Below are 14083 nucleotides of genomic sequence, written 5' to 3'. Positions count from 1 at the left end.
AAATGGTCAAATAAAGAGAGAGAGATAGAATTCTAGAAGGTAATGATGATGTTTGTGATATTTTTAATTAATTAGATAAATGTTATTTAATTAATATTTTATTAAGATTTTTAGTATTATTTTATTGTTAAATGATTAATATAAAATGGAGAAAAGATGATGAAAAAAATCGTCATCTTTCCATGCACCCAACGTTAGAAGAGAAGAGAAGAAAGAAAGTTTTGCTTTCTTTACAATTTGATCATTTCACAAAAAAAATTACTATTTTCACCTAGAAATCAAAAGAATTTCCATAGCTTCCAAGAGAGAAAAATAATGAGACAATGAGGAGCTAGAATGTCAAGTTAGATTCAAGAAATAGAAGTTGGAGAAGAGAACAAAATCAAGTTAAAGATTGAAATCAATAGCACAAGGTAAGAACATCAAGATTTGAATATATTTTTAAGTTTGTTATTGTTGAAAAAGCATGGAAATGATGTTATAATAGAGTTTTATTAAATAAAGTCTTATGTTCTTGATATTTTAGTGAATGGAAATAAGTGAAAATGATGGGAAATATTATAGAGAAAGACAATTAGGGAGTTATAAACTTAGTAATCAACATCTTGCACTAAAACAGTTTTGGACAGCAGCAGTAGGTTAATTTTTCAAAAATCACCATAAATTGTGGAAATCGAATTAGAGGATGAAAAAAGTATGTAATTAAATATTATTAAGTCTATTTTCTCATAGAAGAAACGGTGTAAGTAATGGAATTGTAAATCATGAGATATAATAAATTTTGTGAGATAAGGTCAGAATAAATTCAGGTTCCTTTATTTTGAATTTGGAAAATCATAAAAAATTGAATAAAAATAATTAGAAGCTTAAATTTATATGTTTAAAATAATGAATGAGTCTATTTTTAAGAGAAACAAACGATAACATCATCCAAATTCTGTACGAGGAGATAATTAATTTTTAGTGAAGAAGGGTCGGAATTGTCTGACAGCAGAACAGGGATGAATTTAAAGAATAAAATTTACTTATTGGCTAAACCAAAAATTATTAAAATCTTGTGGTAAGAATATATGTGAGTCTATTTGCATAGGAATTTAGCGGATCTTAATTTGAAGTTCCGTAGCTCAAGATATAAGTAATTTAGTGACTATGACTCAAGTGGAGAGCTTTGAATGAACAAATAAATAGTGAAATTATAGATAATGTTACATATAAGCATGTTATATACATTAAGGATGTGAAATGGAGAGGAGGAGGAGGAAAATAAATGATTATTCAACTAGCATGAGTTCTCATTAAAAATTGTTAATTTGCATGTTTTAGGTTCGAGGACTAAATTGAATAAAACTAATATTTTAAGGGTAAATTGGTAAAGATGTCAAAAAGTGACCAAATTGCATGAAATGAATTGTTTTATTAATTAAATTAATAAATTGAATGAAATATTAATTTATATCAAGATTGGGTGGAAATTTGAGGAAAATAGAAAATTTACCAAAATGTCTCTGAATTTTGGTATTTCTGCAATTTAGCTTGGTAAGTTTGTGTAACTTGAATTATATTCTTAGATGATTGAAATATATATTGGATTGAGAAATTGATTTGAATTGTGAACATGAGAAATTGTGAATTGAATGAAATGGAAATGAAGCTTTGAATTACATGAATAAATATTGGGTCTCGTAGGCCCTATTTGTTTTGAATATAATATTTTAAGGATATGTTGTAAAGAATTATAAAAGCACGTTAATAATTTGAAAGTTTTAATTCAAATGAAATTTTGTAACTCAGTTTAATACATATGCAAATGTATGTCTTCTAGTAATGCCTCGTACGCTATTCCGACATCGAATACGGGTAAGGGGTGTTACAATGTGAGATCGTCAGATTCGGTTATAACGTTTAGACCGGGTTTGGGGTGTTACGAGTTGATTTTTTGGAAAATTGTGAAATGGTTTGTTTGATGAAATTGATGCTTAGGTTTTGGTTTGATAGATTAGAAATGATGTTTAGAAATGGTTTTTGGTGCAAAGAAGGTCATTTAGGGGTTGAAATTTGTGTTTTGGCTATACCGTGAACTTTCGGTATGGTAGATTGGAGAGGCATTTCAGATCCGTGTAGTTCATTATTTTTTTTATTTTCTTGTTGTTAATGATAGCTTGTAACATATATTTTGTCTCTGTTTAAGCTCCACAATGAGGAGAGGCCATTGTTAATCAAAATCGAGGTCCAAACACATCTACTTGACACACTTTGGCTTGAGAAACAAAGTGTGAAGGTCAGTGGTTTTTAAAGGCAATTGGTAAATATGCCTATTTAGATTCTAAATTAAGGTTTTGAATTGTGTTTCTAATGATTCAATTGTATCTCAAATGGTTTAGATTAATAAATTTGATTTTAATTTTATATAAGTATATTTGTAAATGATTTATGAAAATTGTGAATTGTGTGTTTGATATGATTGATTTGGATTGTATTGAATAATAATTGGAGCATGGATTACTATATATTTCACTTGATGATGGTTTTATGATTGGTTTTAGATGCATGGACAAAGAAACTTATTGTGCTTAGCTATGTTGGTACTAAAATGGTTAAGTGACATGATTTAAATTGAATTTTATATCATGAATTAAATGCTTAAATATAAGTTTTTATACCCTGTATGATTGGTTATATTGACAACATTACATTGTGGATATGTTGGATATAGATCGCATGCCATAGGATTAGTGAGTACTCACCACTATATGTGTTATATGTGAGCATATAGCTCTAGGAGTATTGATTTTGTTGGAGTGGATAAGAGAGTGTAGAGCCTTTTTCTCCACTCAATTATTGGCGATTTCGAGGGTATATAAGGGAGTGTGTGGCTACGCCCCACTCAACTGGAGTATTGTATTCGATATTTGGGAGATCAAAGTTTCGTTTATCCAATGCATGGTTACATGTTTATATTTTATCATGGATGTCATTTGCCAATATAAGTGTTTGTTTGTTAATTAAATTATGTTTCCATATGTCATAATAAATGTGATTTTTACTCGTGGAATAACATATGGAATTATGATGTTCTGATGTAGAATTGTTGCTGAAAATTTTAGTCAATTTAATGTTATATTGAGCATGAAAATATAATTGAAACTATAGTTCACATACTCGAAATTCGATACATGATTTTCCTTGGTTTAAGTATGTTTTTGGTGTGACTTACTTATTGAATTTATGGCCACTCACTGAGCTTTTTCAGCTCACACCCTCACAATTTTGTGCAGAGTTTTTCTTTTTGGCTTCGGGGAGTTGGGGAGCAAGGGCAAGGCTGGTCCAAGTTTAAGGATATTTGGTAGTATAGATTAATAACTATTCTTTAGAAAAATTAGAGGCATTATGACACTCAATCGGGATAATTTGATATACTTGTAATGGATATTTGAGACTTTTATTTGGATTTTAATTTTCAGATGTTATACTTGTTTTTTTTAATGATTTATTTTATGGTTAAATTTTGTGTGGATTATGATATGTTGCTAAGGGATATCATGGTGATTGAAAACATGGTGATTGAAGCATGAATTTTTCACTAATACATTTTAATTGTAGCTTGTTAAGGAGTGGTTAGCTTTGTGGCTAAGGTAAGTCCATTGTATGATTTAATTGTTAAGCATGATTTTGAATGTTTAAATTATGAATACATGTTGTTTATTAGTTGTAATTAGATTAATTAAAATTGTATATAAATGATTAAAGTAATAAAACTTAGCTAATATAGCCTTAATTAGTAAATGAATTAAGGAAAAATGGTTAATTAAAATAAATTTTAGGGGTTTCCCAAATTGATTAAAATGAAGTTGGTAATCATTTAGAATTAAAATAGGATCATTTAGTTTTAAGTGGTAAAATAACTAAAATACCCTTAGGGTTAAATCCTTGAAATAAGTTTTCAAATGGTTCAAAAATCACTTCCGCAATAAGATTAGACAATTATTAGTTAGAATTGACGTGTTATAAGGTTGGGGTGTGTTTTGGGGTGGTTTTGTGCTAGAGAGTCAGTTCGGTGGCTAATGTGTCACTTCAGATTCAGGTTGATTTGTTCTGGTCAAGTTTGGGATGTTACAATAAGCTCTTTGTTATCATTACTGACAAATATGACACCTCCGTTCTTGGGCACAAACTGTATAGGACTCAACCAAGAGCTGTCCGAGATCGTGTAGATATTACCTACATCAAGCCATTTGATTATCTCTTTCTTAACAACTTCCTTCATGATAGGATTCAACCTTCTCTGCCGTTTGATAGAATCGTCATGACAATCCTCCAATAAAATTTTATGCATGCATATAGCAGAGCTAATTCCTTTGATTTTGGCAATTGTCCATCTTAATGCCTTCTTAGATATCTGGAGAACTTCCAACAACTTTACCTCTTGATCGGGTATTAACTCCACAGAAATAACTACCGTCAAAGTGCTATTTTCTCCTAAATAAGCATATTTTAGATGCACCAGCAAAGGTTTCAACTCGAATGTTGGAGGCTCCTTTATAGATGATTTAGGAGGATTAAAGGTGTGAGCCAATAAGTCCAAGGGCTTAAACTTTTCCCTAGTCTATCCACCATTTGCTTTGCCTCTATGAACTCACTAAGTTCTCCAAAAGTCTCTACTTCATTCAGGTTGATCGAATCTATATCATTATCTGAATTGGCATGGAAAAACTTTGCAAACCCTTCTTCCACTGCTGTTTCTAGCAAACCAATGGCATGATAATCTTCACTCTCATCAGCACATTTCAGGGCATTGAATATGTTGAAAGTGATCTGTTGATCATTCACCCTTATACACATCAATTAAAATCCTGCCTATAGCAAGAAAAAGTCTTCCAAGAATAATCGGTACATCTTTTTTAGCTTCACATTCTAAAATAATGAAGTCAGCTGGAAAAATGAACTTATATACTCTTACCAATACGTCTTCAATTTTACCTTTCAGATGTGCATAGGATCGAACAACTAACTGCAACTTTATTGGAGTAGGTTTTGCTTTTCCAATTCTCAACTTCCTAAATGTTGACATGGGCATTAAGTTGATACTTACTCCTAAATCACACAATGACTTCCCAACATAATGGTTTCCAACTAAGCATGGAATAGTAAAACTCCTTGGGTCCTTCAACTTTAGAGACAATTTATTTGTTAACATAGTCGTGCAACCTTCAGTGAGAGTAACCATTTCAAATTCTCCCAATCTTCATTTGTTTGCCAATATATCTTTCATAAATTTCACATAATTGGGTATTTGCTCTAAAGATTCTATGTAACGCCCCGAATTTGGGCCCAGATGGAAATAGGTCTTGAGCGTGGGATCACATAAAAATTTATTTGTGCAAGAAAATGACATAAATGAATGTCTGATTCAGTGTTTAAGTGACTTAGGAAGAGTTGGGAGTGTTGGAGAAGTCCTGGGTTCAAACTTGGGCTTTAGCAAAATTTTTAATTTTTGCTCTTAAGTGAATCTTGGCCTTAGCTTGAAGGCTTTATAAATATTTATTTGTGTAATCATGACACAAAAGAGCCTGTGGTCCAGTGGTAGGTGGTGTGTTTCTAATGCTAAGGGACTTGAGTTCAAGTCCTGGTTTGCATAATAAGGGGATCAATTTTTGTTACCTTGCACGGCTGGAGTTTGTGTTGCAGTAAAATTCCGATTGATAAGATGTTGGAGTGATATGTGGAGGATTTCAAGGAGAGGATTGGAGGAGAGATTTTAGAAGGAAAAATGGGAGTTTGAGTTGTTGAAGGTTGTTGTCGAATTTGCTAAAGGAAAAATAGAGTATTCGATTTTGGTCATTTCCTGAGTGTTGGTATTATTTTCATTTGTTTAGTGGTCGAATACTGCGTTTCTGGGAACTCTCTTCTTTTCTTTTGGTGCAATGTGAGTTCCTCTTTTGGTCTACTATGTGAAAGCCGAACCTTTTTTTACCATTCGAGTACTTTGGGCAATTTGGTTTCTTTTCTCTATTAGCCGAATACCCCTTTTGTTTTCTTCAATCACTTCATTGTCAGCCGAATCTCTACTCATCTTTTTCTCTCCATTTCCTTTCCCTTCTCTTCCAATTTCAGTTAGCCTTGGCCAAATATCCTACTCACATTTTTGGTTTCATTAATTAGTTTTTTTGGCTGAACTCACCATACCATCCTCTCTTTTTCTGTTTTTCGACTTCCTTGTTGTGTTTAAACCGAGTTTCTTCTTCTACTAATCCTTGGGGTGGTTGCTTACTCTGCTTATTTTCTCTCTAAATCCCGACTATTTCCAGACTCTGCTGGTGGTATATTGAGTTGATATCTGCAAGTGATCCTGCCAAATCGGTAGGTATTCAAAAGTTTCCTCTCTTGTTCTCTATTATTGTGATATGTGTATGATCCTGGTTTGCGTAATAAGGGGATCAATTTTTGTTACCTTTCACGGCTGGAGTTTGTGTTGCAGTAAAATTCTGATTGATAAGATGTTGGAGTGATATGTAGAGGATTTCAAGGAGAGGATTGGAGGAGAGATTTTAGAAGGAAAAATGGGAGTTTGAGTTGTTGAAGGTTGTTGCCGAATTTGCTAAAGGAAAAATAGAGTATTCGATTTTGGTCATTTCTTGATTGTTGGTATTATTTTCATTTGTTTAGTGGTCGAATACTGCGTTTCTGGGAACCCTCTTCTTTTCTTTTGGGGCAATGTGAGTTCCTCTTTTGGTCTACGATGTGAAAGCCGAACCTTTTTTTACCGTTCGAGTACTTTGGGCAATTTGGTTTCTTTTCTCTATTAGCCGAATACCCCTTTTGTTTTCTTGAATCACTTCATTGTCACCCGAATCTCTACTCATCTTTTTCTCTCCATTTCCTTTCCCTTCTCTTCCCATTTCAGTTAGCCTTGGCCAAATGTCCTGCTCACATTTTTGGTTTCATTAATTAGTTTTTTTTGGCCGAACTCACCATACCATCCTCTCTTTTTCTGTTTTTCGACTTCCTTATTGTGTTTAAACCGAGTTTCTTCTTCTACTAATCCTTGGGGTGGTTGCTTACTCTACTTATTTTCTCTCTAAATCCCGACTGTTTCCATACTCTGCTGGTGGTATATTGAGTTGATATCTGCAAGCGATCCTGACAAATCGGTAGGTATTCAAAAGTTTCCTCTCTTGTTCTCTATTATTGTGATATGTGTACGAATCCATTTCCTTCTATCTTTTCACTAAAAACTGAATATTTCTTTCCTTCATGTTCATTGATGGCTAAATGGTGATCCCTTCCTCTTGTTGTGGTGATCGATGGGTTAGGTGTACCCAAGAAGTGAAGGGGTGCAAGGGTTACCAAGCCATCGAGGTCCGTCCTTCTGTTAATCGATTAAGTAAATCGGTAAGAGGCATATGATTGTTCTTAGTTAGCGATCTAAATGGAGTAGATCGTGTGGTACTCACTCAAGGTTGGTAGTGATTATTGTTTGGGGATTAAGTGCTTTGAACAATAATATATGAAAGATTGACTGTATGTGGAATGAATGTAGGTTGGGCACTTGAGAAACTTGGAACTGTTGCTTAAACAGGTGTGTAATCATACACCCGATTTCGTGATTGTCAAACGCGAGATAAAGGTGTGTATACACCCCGATCTAACTGTAACTCGGCAAAAGCTAAAAAGCCAAAAATACGTCGATTGAGGCTACATGGGCATACGAATGCTTTTGTGGTGAACTGAGCCCATGAAACATGGTGTTAGACTATAGAGGCCAACACGAATGTTCTCGTGCCCTTGGGCTATTATGGGCTAAAATGGGTCGTGTGGGCCCAATGGGCTCGTGGGCCCCACACGGATAAAATCCACATTAAGTGGCAAATTCTGGACTGGGCTATGTAGCCCGCATAGCCGTGACTGAATTTAGACTAAATAGCCCACATGAGCATGTGGGCCCACTTGGGCCGAATATCCATTATGACCATTTAGGTTATCTGTGTTGCATGAGGCGACTGTAGACCTTCGAAAGGTTGTTAAATGACCATAATGCCTCTAGAGGGTAAATGCCTATTTTTCTCCTCTAGGGTAAATGACTGTTTTGTGCTATGGTTTGATTGACTTAATTATGAACGGTATGACTGATTCTAAGCATGGCATACTGCATACACGACATACTGCATGGGGTTGGGATATTGTATTAGAGGAAGTGATTAATATGTGAGGATCGTACGGGTCGCATGAGACGATTGTGGACCCACCGATGGATTTAAGCCGATTATGTGATTGGTAGCTCTGTTGCAGTATTGGTTAGTACCGCAACCGGTGCTACATAAAGAGTGTAAGGATGGGTGGGTCGATTTAATCCCCACAAGATTGTAGGGTTGGACAACGGATGGAGTGTAGGGTTGGTTTGGATATTTATGCATTGCTTATACTGATTCTGATATTGAGATGGGCTTAGGCCCAGATGGCTATGATATGTGACATTTGATATGCGTTTAGGCCCAACCGAGGCTGATGGGGGCTAAGGCCCATTTACCACCATTACTGTATTGGGGTAAGGTCCACACTATACTGTTACTATTAAAGGGCTCAGGCCTAGACTGATTCTGCTTCTGTATACTGACTGTTTCTTTAATAAGGGGATTACACACTGAGTTTTCGTAAACTCACCCCGTTTTTAACCTTTCAGGTAATCCTCAGCATTAGACTGTTCGAAGCTGCGAGGGACTCAGAGAGGGCCACATGACTGCACATGTTTTATTCTATTTTTCTCATTTACTCAAGAAATTTGACTTTGATTTGGGTTGTAATAAGACCTCTATAATTTCTGGATTTTATAATTTGAGATTTAATGTGATTGTGATTTATATCTGCTAGAAGTAGAACACGGTTTTCCAAATCAATAACTATTTTCTAACACTACATTTTCGCACCTCAATTTTTTTTAAATATCACATTTTTGTAAATCATTTGTTTAAATTAAGCTTCCGCAACAATAATGTTTTGAAGTTAACAAACTTTCTTTAAGAGGGGTTTTCAATGAAAACATGGTTTTTGAAAAACACTTCAATGTGACTCGTTAGATTCAACAATAACGTTTAGGCTGGGTCTGGGGCGTTACATTCTACTAACGATATGTTGATGTGAAGTTGTTTAATGACATCCAGAAATATTTTGAATTATTGATCTTGTTTACAATTGTGGAAGCATTAAGGAAAAGGTGGAGGTGGTCGACCTTCAGGTTTTCTGGAATTGTTTTTTTGTTTCATTTTTGTTGGCAAAATTACCTAATTTTTCTTTAGCAGCGGTCATTTTAGCCTTTTCATTTGCGGTGTGCTTTTCAAGTTGTTTTGAGATTTTTTTCATTTTTGAGATTTGAGTTGTCCATTTCTGTAGTTGCATTTTTTACAACTGCATCCATCTGAGTCACACTTCTGAGAGTGATTGCCTTGCAATGCTCTTTCCCTTGTGATCTTGTATTCTCGGTATTCCTTGGCAGAGTTCCTTGTGGTCTCGAACTCAAAGCATTTTCTATCTATCCCACTTGATTCCTAAGGGCTCGTAAGGATGCAGCTTGACTTTAAATCATGACATCATTCTCGGCCATATATTTTTTAAGAAGAGATTCAATAGATGATGAAGCTGATGCCTTGCCTTGTTGGACATTTTGCCGTGGCATAGGTTGATTATATCTAGTCATTGCACTCTCAACATTCTACCTAACAGTAGTGTTTAGATTCCCAGTACCTTGATTATTCCAACCAATTTTTTGGTGTTGTTTCCACCTAGGATTATAAGTGTTGGAATAGGGATTATTATTTCGGTTAAAGTTACCCATGTAGTAAACAGATGCTGGGTTTGATGGAAATTTATCAAACACGTGATCTTTACCACAATAAACATAAGATGACTTGGCTAATTTCAGCTCTTGGACCGCAGCTGGCTTCTGCATTGTCTGAATTATATTAGCTAGAGAAGATACGTGGGCTGTCAATGAAGTAATTGCATCAAGCTCAATGGTGCCAGCAACTCTCCTTCTAGTCCCAAGTCGCGTGGTAGGATACTGATAATCATTATTGGGAATTTTATCCAAAATTTCATATGCTTCATTGTAGGATTTATCCAATGAAGTACCATTGGCAGATGAATATTTTTTCATTCTTTAATAGGGGTGGATAGAATTGTAGAAAAATACTATTTTGATAGATTTTTCTCTTTGAAGAGTGCTTGTGAGCTTATTTAGACACAAAAAGCATAGTCTAGCAATCTCTTCGTACAGTTTCATTTGGGAATCCTTAAGGAGAATTAAACTTCTATTCAATATAATTTTATTCCTTTAGAAACTATGCAATTAACTTTTTCCATTAAAGTTGACCTTCGAAAGAGAGGTATGTCAATTGTAGACACTTTCTTGATTTGCAGATTACATACTAATTTTTTGGATCAATTGCTTCGCACTGGTCTTCACAAGCATTTCTATTTTGACTAAAAAAGTTGAACTCAGTTTGGTAATTATCAAGTCGAGCTTGAGCTCAAGCAACTTGAACTATCAGTCGAGCCAAATTTGAGTTTAGTAATACTAAACTCGAATGACTTGCTAGCCTTATCGAGCTTTTCATACTTTTATAAAATTAATTTATGATATTAGCCTTAATATATATTATTAACCCTAAACTTAATCATTGGGCTGAGCTTGATCTTGAGGAAAAAAATTGGTAAACGAGTTTAATCAAACTCTAGTTCAAGTGGCTCAAAGATATCTAGAGTAAAGCTTGAACTTAAAAATAGATGCTCGATTGAGCTCGAGCCAAGTATCGAGCTCAAAATTAGAAAGTTGAGCTCAAGCTCGGCTTCGCTCGATTAGAACTCTAGCTTTGGTTGTTTGGATTGATTGTAACTTATCCTCTAGATAGAATGATTCCAACATGCTCGATACTTCTAATTGGACCCAACAAAAAATTAAGGTACAAGAATTATAAGGCACAGAGAGACAATTATAAAAACACTGAAACCAATTGTTTAGTTGTAAATATAGTGGAAACTTATAATATACAATTCGACTAAGATATACTACATCAACATGGATCTATAGATCAACCCTATGCTTTGTAAACTCAACATTATAGAGGATTTTCTATATATTTTTACCACATTTTGACTTAATAAATATGTTAATCTTTAGTAATTGTTATTGAATTAAGTGAATTTTACTTAAATATTGATACTGGACATGACTTTATAAAGTATGTGAAATTATGATTTATTACATGATTTTTATGCATAATTTATATTATTTTTATGTTAATTATTAATATGTTAATTTTCACTATGCAGTGGGACCATGGAAGATGATATTAATATAAATGTTGCATGGACATGCACATATCCACTCTATTTTGACGGTAAGACCATGTAAATCTGGGTCATAAAGATGTTAATTGACCCAGTAAAAGTGTGCTATATGATGGTCAAGTCTGATTATTTATTGGACTAAGAAACCATCCAACAAGGAGGAGCTAAAGCTCAATTTCAAAACAATCAATTGGCTGCCAAAAAATAAGCTTTGGGATATTTTTTTGAAGGTCCCTACAGTTGGAAAGATGTCAGAAATCAGCACACAAGTTCACCCATTGAAACTGTCCACCTTATGATAGCAAAGTTTTGAATTCAAAACGAAGCAACCAAGTCATCCCCTTTTCCACAATTTGTGGCTAGCTAAGCATGAGAGAATAAGGAGGAATTTCAAATTATATTTTTAGTAAACTTCACCCTTACCTTCACCTATAAATACCACACACCTTTCACCTTTCAAAGCATCCCTTAATTCATTCATTCACTAGCATTGTCTCATTTCCTCTCTTGTTCCCTTTTCCCCACACCTAGCCTTCCCATTTTCCTTTCCATTATTTAGCCAAAAAAAGCCTTGTCAAGGTCATTTCTTGGCCGACCACCTTGAAGAAACCTTAGCAAAAGAGCAATGAGTAGAACGGAGGAACACATTAGTCAAAAAGATCCGAAAGGCTGCTGAACTGAATTAGAGTTTACTCTTTCCTTCTTTTTATTTAGTTTAATTATGTTTGCTATATGTTTATTGTTGTTGACATGAACAATGTTAGCTTAATTTTGTTTGCTAGGATGATTATGTTAATTCAATAATATTTAATTCATTCATGTTTAACATGTTTGTGCCTCAGTCAATCATGTTTTTAATTAAAACCAAGATATATTTCATTCATACGTGATTGGATGCATTCAAATTAGTTGAGCGGTACTAACCGAACGACGAGTAGTATACACATAATTGAAAGGTGCAATGCTCAATTTAGATCATTAAACCCGATAAGTTAGAGGTTCATAATATCTTTATTAGTTCTATTATCTTGCATAGTTTTTAGGTTTATGTGATTAAGTTGTTTCAAGCGTAAATGACCTTGTTACCTTGCATAAATGCTAAGAAACTCTTAATTTAATATGATCAGTAAAATGCAGATTTCACTACTTAAAAGATATTGAGGGGACTTAATTTGGTTTCCAAACTTATGAAAGATCGAGTTGCCATGGAATGTTTTCCGAACACTGTTAAGCATGATGAAAATAAATTAAGTTGATTAATATAATTATCCTAACCTATTTCATGTTAATTTTTTTTGGCTAAAGCCATTCATTCATACATTTAAATAATTCAGGTTTAGATTAAAATTGCATTAAGGATCAATCTTTGCATCTAGTTAATTTCACTTAGTTTAAACATCACCATTCAAATTATTGTGTTTGTACCATCAAATTGTTAACTTATAATTTTACAAATAATCGATTAACATACACAGACCTATGGAGATGATTACTCATATTACGTACTTATTACTTGAACAACTGTGTACACTTGCACAAAAATACCGTTACAAGTTTTTTGGGCGCCGTTGTTGGGGACTGTTGCCTTAGTCATTCTTTGTGAAATTATTTTTGTAGTTTGGTTTTTATTTAATTTCTAACATTACTAATTTAGTCTTTATTATTTAATTATGATTTATTTATCATGTGTTTAAGAGCATAGATCGAATCATTAATCTATTAATTGTAGACCTTGAAATTGAGCAGGCTTTTAGATAGAGAAAATGTGAAAGATTAGCTCAAGGACAAGCCGAGATGGACCTTGGAAATCAAACTGATGGACAAGGTAATGGAGTCAATCATGTCCCTAACTCAATCCTTATTGTTGATGATAGAGGTCATGGCATAAGTCAATACACAGTGCCACTCTTCATTGAATTAAATCTGGGAATTATGAGACTGGATATCAAAGCACCCCAATTTAAATTGAAACCAGCGATGTTTCAAATGCTCCAAATGGTGGGCCAGTTCAGTGGTATGCCTACAGAATATCCGCATCTTCACCTTCGATTATTTGTGGAGGTGAGTGATTCATTTAGGATAGTTGGTGTGATTGAAGATGCATTAAGGTTGAAGTTTTTTCCATACTCATTATGAGATCGAGCACATGCATGTTTGAATTCATTGTCACCAAGTTCAATATCTACTTGGAAAGAATTGGCAGAAAGGTTTTTGACAAAGAATTTTTCACCGAGTAAGAACTCAAAGTTGCAAAATGAGATAACTACTTTTCAACAATTGGATAACGAGACCTCATATGAGGCGTTGGAAAGATTCAAGGAATTTCTTTGTAAGTGTCCTCATCATGGGATTCCTCATTGTATCTAGCTGGAGATGTCTTATAACGGTCTCAACGCACATACAAGATTAATGGTAGATGCTTCAAGGAATTGTGCGATTTTATCTAAGTTTTATAACGAGGCTTATGAGATCATCGAAAGGATCGCTAGCAACAATTACCAATGGCTGAAAAATCGAGCAGTTTTAGGAAGACGAGCAGCTGGAGTGTATAAAGTGGATGCACTGACTTCACTCTTTGCTCAAATATCTTGTATTTCCTCAATGTTAAAACAATTTACCACTAATGGTTTTAATAATTTTGCAGCCCAATCACCAAGTCAGTATGATGTTCTCTCCTGTGTGTATTGTGGGGTTGGTCATTCTTTTAAGAATTTCCCTTCAAACCCCGAGTCTGTTTGTTAGG

The 14083-nt window shown here is 34.1% G+C and overlaps 1 non-coding gene across 1 annotated transcript; it reads right to left on the bottom strand.

Annotated features, from left to right (window-relative positions):
* Window positions 1-13585: 13585 nt before the first annotated feature.
* LOC121225960 (small nucleolar RNA R71) lies at window positions 13586-13691 on the bottom strand. The gene has a single exon (XR_005923862.1). It is a non-coding gene; the product is annotated as a small nucleolar RNA R71 (small nucleolar RNA).
* Window positions 13692-14083: the final 392 nt, after the last annotated feature.

Source organism: Gossypium hirsutum, chromosome D13 (assembly GCF_007990345.1).
Source record: "Gossypium hirsutum isolate 1008001.06 chromosome D13, Gossypium_hirsutum_v2.1, whole genome shotgun sequence".
Classification (NCBI taxonomy): domain Eukaryota; kingdom Viridiplantae; phylum Streptophyta; class Magnoliopsida; order Malvales; family Malvaceae; genus Gossypium; species Gossypium hirsutum.
The sequence above is the reverse complement of the archived record's forward strand: the minus strand, read 5'-3'. Positions and strand labels throughout refer to the sequence as shown.